The sequence below is a fragment of the Periophthalmus magnuspinnatus genome, chromosome 7, assembly GCF_009829125.3.
Source record: "Periophthalmus magnuspinnatus isolate fPerMag1 chromosome 7, fPerMag1.2.pri, whole genome shotgun sequence".
Taxonomy (NCBI): Eukaryota; Metazoa; Chordata; class Actinopteri; order Gobiiformes; family Gobiidae; genus Periophthalmus; species Periophthalmus magnuspinnatus.
Window position 1 is genome coordinate 27,397,500 of NC_047132.1, and position 14,471 is coordinate 27,411,970.

Consider the following 14,471-nt stretch of genomic DNA (forward strand, 5'->3'; position numbering starts at 1 on the left):
GGTACATGAACCTGCTTGTCTCCTTGGTGAGGGTAATGCTTCTCACTGAGTATTCCCCACTAAGGCCTTAAGCTTATCTCCATGGAAACAAGTGGGTGATGCCACCAGACCAAGTTACAGGTCAGATTTGTGGAGAGATGACACGCTCACAATACCTGAATAAAACATTGCATGGTTTGCAAGTTATTTTACAGCAATTAAACACCTAAAATTTAATACATGCAAGGTTGACTCCAAAGTTTTTGAATATTCGAGGCAAAGCATTAACACCTCCATGGAGACGAGAAGTAATATGTATATAGCAAGAACATTTACATATACATATTACTTTATGATGACTTTATTTCTGTTGTTGTATCATTTCTATATATTGTGCCAAATACAATTCCCTTTCTGTTTTTTTAGTAGTCTTCTTAGCTCATTGTACTCATTTCAATTCCATCCTTGTTGTTTACAAATACCAACATGGACCACTGTATTTTTCCCAGATCTGGACCGTTCCCATGGCGACAGTTGTTTGAGCAGACTGTAATCAAACATCTATCTCTCTCCATGGAGCTCACATGGGCGGCACATGGTTGTATAAACGCCTGTGTAATCTTCTCCGCACATCTCCGTCTGCCTGGCATCTCTTAGCAACAGGCAGCGCTTCAGTCTAAAGGTTTTTCCTTGTAAATCACGAGACAGGGTCATGAGTGTCAGAGAGAGGTAGACCAAACGAACAAACGTGATCTGAAGACAGGGCACTATTGTTTTCAGATATTTATGAAAAATGTCACTGATGCTGTCACAAAGAGCCTTGTAATAATGCTGTAATGAGCTCACAGGTGACACGGTTAAAGTGGAATTTTGATCAGTTGATCAGGCAAAGCATTTAAACCACTGTAAAACTACGCAATGTCTAAGGGGCCAGTTTAGTCTGAAATAATCCAACAATCCAAATACAAGTTGTTGGGCGACAGTAGCTCAGTTGGTCAGATCCACCGACCTGCAGGTGTGTGATGTGATCCCAGCTCCCACAGATGAATACTGCGCTTGTGTACTTGGGCAAAATGCTTAACCCACTGCGCCCTCAGTGTCTGCGTACACTGTTGTATAAGTGTGTGGCTGAATGGGTGAGCGGTTCCTTGATGTAAAGTGCTTTGAGTGCCTTAAAGGTGGAAAAGCACTATCGGTATATAAAAACGTGGCCATTTACATGTTTGGAATATATCTCTATGTAAAGCAATTTTTACTATCACTGGGTTTTTTATTGTGGATTTAAACATTTGCTACTGTCAGTTGCATTGCTTGTGAGGACAGGCTGTTGAGAATTTGGTCAGCAAATTGTGTTTTTCTTCCATAAAAAAAAAACTCTTAAAAGTGCATATGACAAGTTCAGCTGGTCATTTAAGTCTTATCTAGTTTTTCCTAGTTTTGCTGGTTGGACCTGAGCAGCAGATATGGCATAAAGAGAGGTAACTCCATAACTTTTAGCCACATACAGTAAGCAAGCGTCAGTGCTCATCTCATTTAGCTATTATCTGATAAAGATAAGATAGGTGACAGAGCCTTTTCTGTGACAGGGCCCAGACTATGGAACAGCCTCCCTCTGCCTGTCAGATCCTCTCAGTCTTTAAAACAGTTTAAGATTAGACTGAAAACCCACCTCTTCTCCCCGGGAAAATCAAATTGGAGACAGTATAGTACAGAGCAGTGAGCGTATGCTGGTGGCAGTGAAAATGGGGGTTTATCGGCCAAATAACTTATTGAAAACAAGTGATTTAAGATAATAATACTCATAATCATAATCACAATACCTTTTGTATAGCACTTAGTTACAAAGTGCTGCACATCATGTAAATACCTCAGACAAACTGCTCAAACACACTCAAATCACTCCAAATACAACTTTAAGAGTGTAAATGGTGAGAGAACATGATTAAAAGCTCTGAAAAGTTGATTTTGCATAATAAGTCTGCTTTAAAAGAGTTTACCAAACACTCACATAGAAACACATACATAAACTTCTAAACTTCTACTGTGCTGCACCACACACTCTGTACATACATGTATTTCTGTAACGCTGTTTTGGGTCGTCGACTAGAGTGAAGTTATCAATGATCATATGAGCTGTTATATGAGATTTAAACCTGCTAATCTTTTTTCTCATGGGTGAAGTAAAGAGCACAAGATTGCTGGCTGCTCCTCAGGGAATGCAGATGTTGCTCAACTAATTAACTGTGGAAATCCCTAATCTCCAATAAAACTCAAGTCCCTCAATCAGCCAATAGGAAATGAACTGAGAAAGAGCTTTACATAATCAAACAGTGATTAGACTGGAAATGTTCCCTACACAATCAGGATGACTTTATGCATTTCATGATTATTAGATTTTAATGTTTTTAGTTCTGCTCACACCTGCATATTTCAAACTATGGGAGATTGGATCGCCAGACTGATTTTCTGCCCTCACTGATCCCAAACTAATGACACAAGATTTAGTTTCGCTATGTCCTGTGGAATGTCAAGCAGTACGGCATTTAACTTGTACGTATTTCCAGGAAGATGAGTGGGTAACCAGGCCAAGTTAAAGGTCAGATCTGTGGAGAAGCAGACATGTTTACTGGAAGAACGTAAGGTACTTTGAGAGAGGTAAATGTTAATGCAATGTATGGAATAGTAGCATCTTCATGGAGACAAACTCTGCACAAAAAAGATCCACTTTGTAAATAGTGAATGAATAGTTGAGTTGTTGTAGCTATAGCAAGAAAGAGTTCATTGCATCATTCACTAGCGCATAGGAAAAAGCACGAGGGACTAACAGATGTGATGCATGTTACGCCTCACGGGACAAAATGTAACTGAGATTAGTACGAAATATTGAGTTTGTTATGTCGATATAGATCTGTTCGTAACAATGGGACTGCAGTGGAACAACATAGATAAGATCCTTACGCAGATAGAGGAAGGCAGCTTTGTTAGGGGTCACTTAAAGGTTGGCGATTACCAGGTCCCATCGGTGCATCGTGTTGTTGTTTCCTTGGGCAGGACATTAACCCTCTGTGCGTCCAGTATGAGCATAACATGGGAAGCCAAGTGTGGACAAGCATTTAACACATTTTGGGGACTAAAATTTGTACCGCAGTCTTTTTAAAGGTAAGATATGGGTTCGTTTAGGTTGAAGTTAGTGCTTAAGACGTGAATGCTAAATGTTGTTAGCTTTGCCATCATTTGAAGACTGCACTCTGGTCGTGAAAAGCACTTATAAACTCATCGTTGTGAATAAGTAAGAAGGTAAGCGCGCAAACCGTTTTCATGTTTCGAAGAGTGGCCCGACCTCAGGGGCTTGTTTGACTTTTTCTCAACCTAAAATCCCTCCTCCCTGCACAGTCCTGATTGGCTGTGTGTTCAGATGAAGAGGCCCAGTCTACGGTCTACAGCTCCAGTCAGACGGAAATGATTGCGCTCCAGGGGAAAAGTTGAAAATTACATCAACGTTTTGGAGTGCTGTACGGAGCGTGAGAGGAGGGTTGGTTCAGACGTGCGTTTAGAAACTCCCAATGCGAGCACAGGATGTAGGAGCAGAGTCTGTATGTGTGTGACGGAAGTATTATATTAAGCCGCTTGTGAGAATGAAGAGAACTCGGGTCGTTTTCGCTGAAACCACAAAAGGGTTAAATATAGAACATGTATCATTTGATATGCCGCAGGAGGGTCACACAAATAAGAGGCAGTGTGGCTTTAACTTTGATGGAAATTAGAGTTAAAGCCTCATAAAAAGAGAAAGTATATGATATCGTTCTCTTGTATTTGAATAATAATTTAGCAGTTTGCATGGAAGCCCCAGTAGTGTTAGTATATGCAACATTTTGAGGACTTTTCCCATTGCCATTCAAAACATATAATATTTTGTTTTAAATTGTTAATATCTATGACAACGGTGCTAACTTTGCATCATTCTGAAACACAGGAATACATTTTTATATTAGATTTATATGATGATTATTTCAATAGAATCATCAGTGCATTCTTTCTTTCCTCACTGAAATAAAGGTTAGTAAAGAATTAAACAAAACAAAACAATTTATCCTTTTTATCTTTCAAGTAATTTCTCTAAAAGATCATCTCTTGTTACATTTGCGCTTAACAATTAATTACAAAGACACATAAAAAGCATTTTCCAAACAAGTGCTTTTCTAATGCAGAGGGTTAAGCACAGACAGGGCAGACACAGGAGCAGAGTGAGACGAGAACAGTGCAGGCTGTTCTCAGACTCTCTGAAGTGTTTACTGCTGTTATTTATGTGCTCTCGGCTTTAATAATGCAACACACTGAGGACCATTATATAGATGAAGGCGGAGCCCGGAAACGTTTAGATCAATAAGCTATTATTACTTGCTGTTTTGCAATTATCCAAGTGCTTGTTTCAGTGATAACTCTTGGACATGTGTGTTGACTAGTTAGTTAGTTCATACTATAGTTCATTTGCTTGTTTTTGTGAAGATCTTTTGTGAAGTAGAGAAAACACATGTAGGATTTGGGATTTTGTTGGTTCTTAACGTTGCCATGTTGTTTGATCAGAACATTCACACTAATTTAGTTTTTAATTTATACCTTTCTCGGTTATAACATGACAATTATTACTTGTTGCTAACTAAAAATCCCCACTTAGTTAGGGATAAATCCCCAAGGATAGGTGTCAAATGCCTCTGAAAGTATCCGATTTTCCTGATTGGTCCAACACACCTTCATTCCCATAACAGCTCCTCTATTATTATCACTTCTAAGTACGATGAGCTCATTTTCTCTGAGCAACTTCCCCTCATCACTGAGTCTCACCCCTGCATAGCCTTTACTGCAGTGCCAGCCCAAATGTCCCGGGACACTTCCCTTTATTACTGCGCCTCACCCCCGCATGGCCTTCTCTCATAGACTGTATGAAGAAGTGGACTAAGTCAGTGTGACATTTAGCTCAAATTAAACTCAACAAGGCGAGCAGTTACAGGGGCGAATTTGGAAACAAGTTCCGACACCAGGATCATGTAGAGTGGGTCAATATGAACATTTAAGACCAAAATGGCGAGGTTCACTGCAGCAGTTACAGAGAGAGGGGGGGATAGTTTCTCAATTTAAAGTGAATTGGAGCCAGAGTGGATCCAGCCCATGCTCACTTCCTATTTGGAACGCAACAGCTATCAGGTTAGCTATGTCCGTTTATATATATACAGTTTATGCCTTCACTGCAGAGCCAGCCCAAATGTCCCGGGACACTTGCATAAGACGCGCATCATGAGACCGGAGCAGCATTAGCCACCGACATCGCTCGTTTCTAACCCTCTGTCACATCCCTCTCCATCTTGACGGAGCGAAGTTTGCACCAAACCCACGACACACAAGCGCGAAGTCACTCTGAACACCTAAATCAGAGTCGTGCACTGGTCGTGGCCTGTGCAGGGGTTACATAATGACTGCTGATAGCCAGAGCATGGCATGATGGGAAGTGAGTCAGTTACTTTGCAGAGCTGTAAGTTTATCTATTATTCAGGTGCTGTGCCCTCAAGCCCATGTGCCCATCCTCCAGGATCGGACACTGAGAGACAGAGACTGGCTGCGTTACAAGTGCGCGTCCATCATTATGACAGACGGGAGAGAGCAGAGAGTTAGACACACAGTTACTTCAAATGATTTTTATGTTTAATATTAATATGTCTGCTCCATAATCCAGTTTTCTTTTGGTGCCAGACTCAAGCTCAGTCAAGAAGGGCATCAGGTTTAAACCCAAGCAGTTCTCAAACTATAATTACTGGTGGTTTTATGAGCTTGTTCTGGTGGACTTCTCTTCAGTTCTATTGACAACTTAATTTAAAGTAAAGATTTTTTTTTTTTTTATTCAGTTCAAGTTTATTCATATAGTGCATTTAAAAAACAACTTCAGCTGCCCAAAGTGCTTCACATACAAGTCAACAAAACAAACAAATATACAGATAATATGATACACAAGCAAAAAACAATAAAACACTAAGGTATAAGATATATATAGTTTAGCTCTAGTATAATTCTCTTATAGACATGGTGTAGATCTGGTGGTACTCGGATAGTTAAGCTATTAAAATCAGCTTCTACTCGATGTGAAAACTCTGAACTAAACTACTGATTTAGTTCATATGCAACGGCACAAGTAGAAACATTAACAAAAAGCTCAGGTGCATTACTTCTGTTCATTTCCTGTTGAATCCTCTGATACGCCTCCTCTGCAAACAGCCTTAAGTTTGTTTCATAGCTATTTACACCAAATATATTCATTTTTTTGTAACTGCTGCTAACATCCACAGCTGTTTGCTACCGCGCGATACAGTAAAACCTGGCAAATTTGAGGTCCAACTGCATTTCTCCACCTAATCAATAATTAATGAATCATAATGTAAAACGTTAGCGTGCGGTGTATAGATTTTCCGTCAGTATCCACCGTGTTTCTCCACCGCAGCAGCTTTATCTTGTGTTTGTCTGAGGAGCCATTAAGATGCAGCCTCATCTCTGCTGTTATCAGTGGTCATCCTGAGGTCCAAAGGAAGAGGTTATGTAAGGCAATTAGACTCGCCCACCGCTCTGCATTATGGGCTTTGTGGTACTGACAAAGAACTACATATGTCAGTCTTTATTACGTATGTTTTAAAAGACCTTCCAACAGTGTCAAGGGCCCATATCTGATCCATGTTATAATGGGTCAAAAACAGACCTGGAATTGTGTTTTGTTTTATTCACACACACAAATCTTACATATTTAGGCTGTGTTCTTCTCTTGTGATGTCATGTGGTAATACAGGAAGTGCTCCACTGTGTTTTTAAACTTCATACACTTTCACTACAATTAAAAAAGGTAATGGTAAAAAGTAAAGGTAGCTGTTAATCTGAAACTGCGTCATGACATCACAAGGTGGAACAGAGCATTTTGAGCTTTGGAGATGCACAGACTAAGAAATAAGAAAGAAAAGGTTAGTCAAACATGTGTGAATGAAACAAAACACAACTCCAGGTCTGTTTTTGATGACATAATAACATTCTAACATGGGTTGAAATCAATTTTGTGCAATGTAGGACCTTTAATGTAATCAAACACATGCAGAATGGTAAACACATTACTCTACAAAGCAGAATCTATTCATGATCTTTGAGATTTCTTTACTCGATAATCCTAAATTTTACAGATGGTTTACAATAGAGAGAGAGGAAGAGAGAGAGAGAGAGAGAGAGAGGGATAGAGACAGAGAGAGAGAGAGACACAGAGATAGAGAGAGAGAGAGAGAGAGAGGGAGAGGTAGAGAGAGAGAGGGAGAGAGGGAGACATAGAGAGTGACAGAGAGATATATATAGAGAGAAAGAAAGAGACACAGAGAGAGGGCGAGAGATAAATAGATACATACATAGAGAGGGAGAGAGAGAGACAGAGCGATAGATACATAGAGATAGATAGATAGATAGATAGATAGATAGATAGATAGATAGATAGATAGATAGATAGATAGATAGATCGGGAGAGAGGGAGAGAGGGAGAGATAGAGATAGAGAGTGGGAGAGGGATAGATAGATAGATGGATAGATAGCTCAGGAGAGAGGGAGCGATAGAGATAGACAGAGAGAGAGATAGAAAGAGAGACAGAGAGAGAAAGAGAGAGGGGGAGAGAGATAGATAGATAGCTACATAGAGAGGGAGAGACAGAGAGAGATAGATAGATAGATAAGACTTCACCCCTTGTTCTTGTTTAGTCTGTTCACACCAGGTCTTACCCTGTGCCCCGCCTGAGTCCAGACTGTCACTGCTGCAGAGAGAGAGAGAGAAAGATGGAGAGAGGCAGAGATCCCGACCCGGTTGTAAATGAAACAGATTTGTTTCCTCTCTGTGTCTCTGTAATAATCTCAGTGCTTTGAGGAGAGCCTGTGTTGAGCTCGGGGGGATTTAAACACTGGACATGTCTCTACAGTAATCACTTTGTGCTGCTCGGTGGGTGTGCATGTTTAAGAGGACATGTGGGGACTCAAACTGATGCAGACACTCAATGGTTTGTCAAAATGAGATTTGAGTAGTACTGGTATTAACTTCTGTATATGGTTAATTTACTCGTTTGCTTTTTCCTATGATATAACATTTTCTTAGCCTCACCGCTTGACATATTGCTGTGGTACTCAAGGAAGCGCTATGTTTTTAAAATCCATTAATATCCACCAGACCTGTTTTTATCATGTTAGCTTTAAAATTAGCCTTCAGTTCATTTTGGTGTTTGTGTTGCATATGCATTATTTTGATGTTATATAATGAGAAATACTTAAAAATGTGTTATTTGAAAAGGGTTTGAGTCAAAGTAGTACTCCTGATCTTATGGTAGGCTCCAGAAAATAAATGCACGTAACTTCCCCACAACGCACACATGAAGGTGAGGGTGTGTATTGATAACAATGTGAGTACTAAAATCTGTAGACACACAAATTCTATAATTAATAAATGTAAATCCCTTATTATTAGATAAACAACATTATTAATGTCCAGATATGGGTTAAATAGAATAAGGTTGGGCAAACGGTAACTATGGTTGAGGATAAGTCAATGTTATGTCCCCAAGAAACATAGAAACCCAACGTGTGTGTGTGTGTGTGTGTGAGTGTTTGCGTGTGTGGGGGTGTGTGTGTATGTGTTTGTGTGTATTTGTCTGAGAGAGAGAGAGAAAGAAAGAGGGAGGCATAAAAAGAGAGGGAGACATAGATGGAGGGAGGCGTGTGTTTTTCTGGTAAATGACTCTCTAATGGACCATCATTATTACAGCTGTATCTGGTGTGTGCCGCTGTCATGGAGCTGCTGCTGCTGCTGAGTGACAAAAGAACAAACCCATTTGAGCACAGTCCTCACAAGCTCTTAACTTTCACCTTTAAACCCCTTTGACAAAATGCTGATAAATTTACATACTTGTACATGTGAATCTGGTCCAATCTAAGAACACTTAGTTTTTGAAGTCACTTGGAGTTGTTTGCTTCCAAATGAAGCAAATAAAGTTTTACTATAGAAATTAACAAGATTAGACTGGTCTCTGGAACATCTTAATTGAACTGGTTGGATAATGAAGGGGTTCCATCAGGTTTGATATAATTTTTTGAATAGTTTATTGAGTAAATAAGTTACTCAATATTGAAAAAATGATCGTGTCGTGTGACACTCAGCACATGCCCCATGACCTCGACTTCAGGAACCCCTGTGAAAATGGACTCATCATAGACGAGAGTAAACCATTAACCCCTGTGATAATGGTATCATGACAGATCAGTGTAAACGCTGATGAAACACAGTGAGAAGCATTGGCCTCATTTAGAGCAAGTCGTAGCATAAATAATTAAGTATAGAATAACATTAGTTCATCTCTGTAAGTTTACATTATATGATTATACTGTTGTTTTAAATTGTCCTCTCATTGACATGCAAAGACCCTGGCTGCAGTCACAACAAGCTTTTCTTTAGTCTGATGGGTTTGAGCTCTGTTGACTTTTACACTTGTGTGAGCCCTGACAGCTGGTTTGCATTATTAACAGTGCTGCAGCATCTGTGGATGGCTCAGCCTCCTCCTCTCTCCTCACTGCCCTGCACGCACAGCTCTAAAGAGGACACGGGCCACACCTCACAAATGACATTACCAGAACATTTGTGTCATCTGCTCTGACCAGTGATGCAGCACATCACTCTGGAATTTTATAATAGAAAATATGGAAACACTTTGTTCACTTCATCTCTACAATACAGTTTTCAAAGCTCACAGCTCTTTATAAAAATAACTTTTACGTTAAATAAAAACATATTGTGAGGGCCCTGGACACTTGTGGCATTTACATGTTTTCATATTTTTGATCCTTTAGCTTAGTGTCTGAAATGGAGTCTAAATTATTTAAATAATCAAGTAATTACAGGGCTGTGGGCAGAGATAGGGGGTAGGTGAAAACTGAATAGTTAAAAGTTCATTTAAGTATACTTGCATTTGTTTCCTTTAAATCAAGAGTCCATTGTTGTTTATTGCAAAAAGATTGAATATTTAGGCATATAAAGGATGGATTTGTAGCAGCTGCATCATTTCTGCTCTTTACTTTGGTGTTTGGTGTTCTCATGAATATGTATGTTGTGACTGTGATGTTTCACTCAATCGTCACTGGGCAATTTGACTTTTTTTTTTTTAACTTAATTTTTGAAGTCTTCCTAAAACTCGGCAGAGCTAAAGTCAGTAAACTTCACATGAATTACAGTGTGTTTCACCTCTTTATGACACTCAAAGATTAGCATTACAGTGCATTGTTCTCTTTGTAAAACAAATATATAGATATACATTTACAGCATGATATTAATACGGGCTCATATTCAAAGTGCTGATCTAAGCACCATTCACAAAGTACATTCTAATGTGGTGCTGTGTTGGAGGTAAAGATGTGAGTTGAGTATGAGCGATGCACAGAGCAGCTGCAGGTCTGACTCATCATGTGCCTCTGACTTTATAACTGTCATTTATCACCAATAACGATTTCACTTTGCAACTTGTGTCTATCAATGAGTAAGTATTAGTCAACCCAAGTGTACAGTAATGACAGCTAGCACTTAAATATACTTTAATATGGATGCAAACACTGTTTAATCAGCCTCCCACATTTCTCAGTGTCAGCATCACAAAAGCCTTCATCCATTGAATTTCTCCAGATTTGTTTTAAAAAGAATGTGAAAGCATTTTGCAAGACATCTTCATCTGTCATTAGTGTGGCAAATTAACAACAAAAAACAGATATTTCTTGTAAAAGAGCATTTGCTGTTTATTTGTATTTTCTTCTTCCATTATGGGCTGTGCAGTAGTGTGAGAATGAACTCATTGCTCAGTAGATTTAGACCTGTCACAATCACTTTGCACTTCAGTAAATGATAGATTGAACAATATTTTTGAATCAGATGGAAATCTTTTTTTCCTAGTATACAATAAGATTTTAGCTGTAGAGGGTCGACCAACAGATTAAGTGTTTCATTCTGGTGTTTCTTCATTGTAGCTCATGTCTTTCCTTATATATTGTTCATTTAGACAAGACTTTACTGGGATGATCCTGTTTTAACTTTTGATGTGTCATTGGCATAATGTGCTTTCAATATGATCGTTTATTGATATTTTCAGTATCAGTATCAGCAGTATATCACTTTTCAGATGCACTATTGTAACAGGCCTATATGACACACCTCTATACATGTGCTGACCTGTTTTTAACTAACTTGTTTTTTGACTGCAGCTACTTGTCCTTTTGAGCCAGTGACAGACCAAGGTCAGATTTCTGCTGCATCACAAACACCTCAGTGACTCAGTGGATCAACAAGGACTTGACTTAAGATCAGGAATATTTGGGATAATAAAAAATTGAATTGAATCCCGCTCTCAACATAAACATCATAGGTCAACCGGTCAGATCCACTGAGCCACAGGTGCGAGTCCAGGTCCCACAGATGAATGCTGTCGTTGTATCCTTGGGCAAGATGCTTAACCCACCTCGCCCCTGGTGTCTGTGTACACTGGTGTATGAATGTGTGTATGAATGTGTGTGTGAATGGATGATGTAAAGCGCAGAGAGCCCTGAAGGTGGAAAAGCGCGATAGCTAAAAACCACAAAGTAATTCTGTACTTGTGGTTGGGCAGTTAGAGCCTATTAAATCAAAAAGTATATTAAAGGAGGAGGGGATGTAAGGAGCTGGAGGAGTTAGTCGCTCGCATAGCTGTAGCATCATGGCCTTGTGAATTAGCCTCTCCAGTCTATTTTTAAATCAGCCCTGGTGTTATGAGGTTATCGTGCTTCCCCAGGAGGACAGAGCTGGATGTCAGCAGAGCGGAGCATGACACAGTCAGAACTCACACACCATTTCTGGACAAGAGAGAAACTTTGAAAAAAACTCTAAGTGCAGCCACTGTTTACTTATGAAAAAAAAAATAAAAAATTGCATTGTTGTAATAGTTCAATCCAACCCAGGTCAGAGCGAGATTATTACTGATAATATGCTTTAAAACGAAATGGTTTTACATTCGATCTCATAGAATTGTGTCAGTTTAAAGAATCTCATTGTAAAGATCCTAAAACCTATGTAAATGTAAAAAAAAAAAAAAAAAAAAAAATCTATTTCACATTCTTCATAAATTGCACATATGAGCTTGGGTATGGTTCCCACATTTTTGTCTGAAGTACTCTCTGGGCTTTATCTCAGTCCCTTTAACTCAGGTACCAGGAAAATACATCTCTTTACTGTAGTATCTTGTAAATTATTAGTATTCCTGACACAATACTGATATCTAAGGAATCTTCCATAATGCCCTTATAAGTCCTATGTTAAGCAAAATTGACTCTTGTGAGCTTTAAGCCACATCATAATGTTGTTTCCTCATCAAAAACATACCTAGAGTTGTGTTTCATTTCATTCACATGTGTTTGAGTAATCCTTTATTATCAGTCTGGCTACATCTCCAAAGCTCAGAATGCTCTGTTCCATCTTATGATGTCATGAAGTGGTAGTTTTCAAGTTAACAGCTACTTTTTACATTTAGTTCAGTAGAGATTGGCAATTCCAGGGCTGAAATTATTCAACTGATTCTAGTGAAGGTGTGTGGCGTTTAAAAACAGTGGAGCACTTCCTGTATTACCACATGACATCACAGTGTTCTGAAAAACACAGCCTAAATATGCAGGGTTTTTGTGTTAAATATGTGAGAATGAGACAAAAATACAACTCCAGGTTTGTTGATGAGGGAATATCATTATAACATAGATCGGAAAATAGCCTAATACAGCCCTTTAAGGATGATAAATACTAACATTTTTATACATATATCCAATGTCACCCTCTTCTTGAAAGTCGTCACACTACTGTTTGGGAAACACTGGCCTGTGTTAGCTCAGTTTTAGTGGAACCGTGACTCAGTTCATTTGTAGAGGTGGCCATGTGCATGTATATTACGTGTCCAGTTTCATGCAGAGTCTCCTCTCCATGTGTCTACAGAGGAACTGTTCTAATCACAGCGCTGTGACCTTCAGGTACAGCTGGTCTCTGGAGCGTCGTGGGAGGATCAAATCAGAGTGTGGCTGATTTATCCTCTGTCCTGTACCACCAGAACTAAACTAAGATTAGAACTAGACCATGGCTAAACTGAAACTACATTTTTCATAACAATAAGATGAGGGATTTAATAAGCCAGTGTTTGTCAGACTGTGGTACATAGGCCTCTGTACCATTGGTGATACACAGATTCATGCGTTACCCAGATTCCTCTTTGCTGAATATTGATGAATTAAATTTACGTTTTTTGACCCTAATTTAGACCTAAAGAGTCCTGTTATAAACCTGGCTTAGATCTGGTGGTACTCGGAGAGACCAAAACAAAGGGCAAATTCATCTTATTTCTATTTTAAATTTATGTTGGCTCATTCTTAGCCTGGCATTTGTAACCTTAAGTAGGCTTCAGCTGTTGGACAATAATATATGTACATGTAGCAGTGTGTATGTGTGTGTGTGTGTGTGTGTGAATGCAGTGGTCCCCCAGCTCCTTGACGTCAGCTGTGACCACAACAGCACTGTGCGTCAAAGCGTCTCAATTGTACGCACTGGCAAACAAACACAATAATATTTAATCAGGCGCCACACTGCCCCTGCTCACTGTGGTGCTTATAGCAGGACAATAAAATACCTTGACTATTGATTGGTCTCTAATGGTCCACGCTTTTGCAGTAAATTGCTGGAAATCTGATAGAGGCAATAATTGAATGGGCCTAAAAGATGAAAAAACAAAACATGACAGAAAGTCTCTGGAATGAATGGATCAATCTTAAACCATGAATACATGAGCTGGAGGATGCTTTCAGTTCCAGCACAGATGCTTGGCAAATGTGAGAGTTCCCCCTACTGGACGCATGTGGGTTGCAATGTGTGTAAGGAATACTGTGTTTTTAGATGTAGTTTAGTTTTACTTTGACTGCACCAAATAATGCCCCTGACTTCATGACATCCCTCAAAATACAGGTAATCCCAAAGTTCCAATACTGTGTTTCCTCTCCATGAGTTTCTGAATGAACCACTTACAATTTAAAACAAAAATAACGTCTTTTGAAATGAGAAAGGTCTGCAAAATGTTAATAGGATGCCCAAACCCATGAATACACTTTGCAAACATGCATGCTCTTGATAAATGATATAATATAATATATATAGATAATTTTATATTTTATCCTGATAGGAGGTAATCTATTTCTTTACTTTATAGCCTCTGTCAGTTTTATAAAAAGGACAACATTTTTATGCATCTGTAGAATGAGTCTTTGTTAAATTGTGAAAATAGTCATTGCCAAAATGCACTGTGCCCATTGACTACACTTGCAGGCCATGTTTTGTGTATATAAGCAGGCGGCACATCATGTTAATTTTGCGCTATTAATAGATTTTGTTTGCGTCA